Raw genomic sequence first — 1,296 nt, forward strand, 5'->3', positions numbered from 1 at the left:
TTTTTTTTTCGGGAACGAGGGTCGGCGAGGGTCGCCGAGCGGTTGAGGAAACCCTAAATAGCAAGTATCGTCGGTGTGAGATACATGTGGCCGTCGGTGTCGAATAAAAAAAGAAGAGGAACAAGAAAAAAAACCGGGGTAAAAGAGGATAAAAAAAGAAGAGGAAGAAGAAAAAAAGAGGATAAGAAAGAATAGAGGAGTTCTTCTCCTCTATTCTTTGTTCTCCTCTTTTATTCTTCTTCTTCCTCTTTTTTTATCGGGAATGAGGGTCGTCGAGGGTCCCCGAGCGGTAGAGGTGGAAGAGGATAAAAAAAGAAGAGGAACAAGAAAAAAAGAGGAGTAAAAGAGGAGTTCTTCTCCTCTATTCTTTCTTCTCCTCTTTTTTTCTTCTTCTTCCTCTTTTTTTTATCGGCAACGAGGGTCGTCGAGGGTCGCTGAGGGGTCGAGGGTCGAGAGGGGATTGACGGTCGCTGAGGGGTCGAGGGTCGAGAGGGGGTCTAGGGTCGCCGAGGGGTCGAGGGTCGTCGAACATGAGAGGATGAAGAGGATAAAAAAAGAAGAGGAAGAAGAAAAAAAGAGGAGAAGAAAGAATAGAGGAGTTCTTCTCCTCTTTTTTTTTTCTTCTTCTTCCTCTTTTTTTATCGTGAACGAGGGTCGTCGAGGGTCGACGAGCGGTAGAGGAAGAAGAGGATAAAAAAGAAGAGGAAGAAGAAAAAAAGAGGACTTCTCCTCTCTTTTTTCTTCTTCTTCCTCTTTTTTTATCAGGAACGAGGGTCGCCGAGGGGTCGAGGGTCGAGAGGGTCTCAACGGTCGCCAAGGGGTCGAGGGTCGAGAGGGGGTCTAGGGTCGCCGAGGGGTCCAGGGTCATCGAACATTAGAGGATGAAGAGAACAAAAAAGAAGAGGAAGCAGAAAAAATAGGAGAATAAAGAATAGAGGAGTTCTTCTCCTCTATTCTTTCTTCTCCTCTTTTTTTTCTTCTTCTTCCTTTTTTTATCGGGAACGAGGGTCGTCGAGGGTCGCTGAGCGGTAGAGGAAGAAGAGGATAAAAAAAGAGGAAGAAAAAATAGAGGAGTAAAAGATGAGTTCTTCTCCTCTATTATTTCTTCTCCTCTTTTTTTTCTTTTTCTTCCTCTTTTTTTATCGGGAACGAGGGTCGTCGAGGGTCGCCGAAGGGTCAAGGGTCGAGAGGGGGTCGACGGTCGCCGAGGGGTCGAGGGTCGAGTGGGGGTCTAGGGTCGCCGAGGGGTCGAGGGTTGTCGAACATGAGAGGATTAAGAAGATAAAAAAAGAAGAG

The sequence above is a fragment of the Triticum dicoccoides genome, chromosome 7A (assembly GCF_002162155.2).
Source record: "Triticum dicoccoides isolate Atlit2015 ecotype Zavitan chromosome 7A, WEW_v2.0, whole genome shotgun sequence".
Taxonomy (NCBI): domain Eukaryota; kingdom Viridiplantae; phylum Streptophyta; class Magnoliopsida; order Poales; family Poaceae; genus Triticum; species Triticum dicoccoides.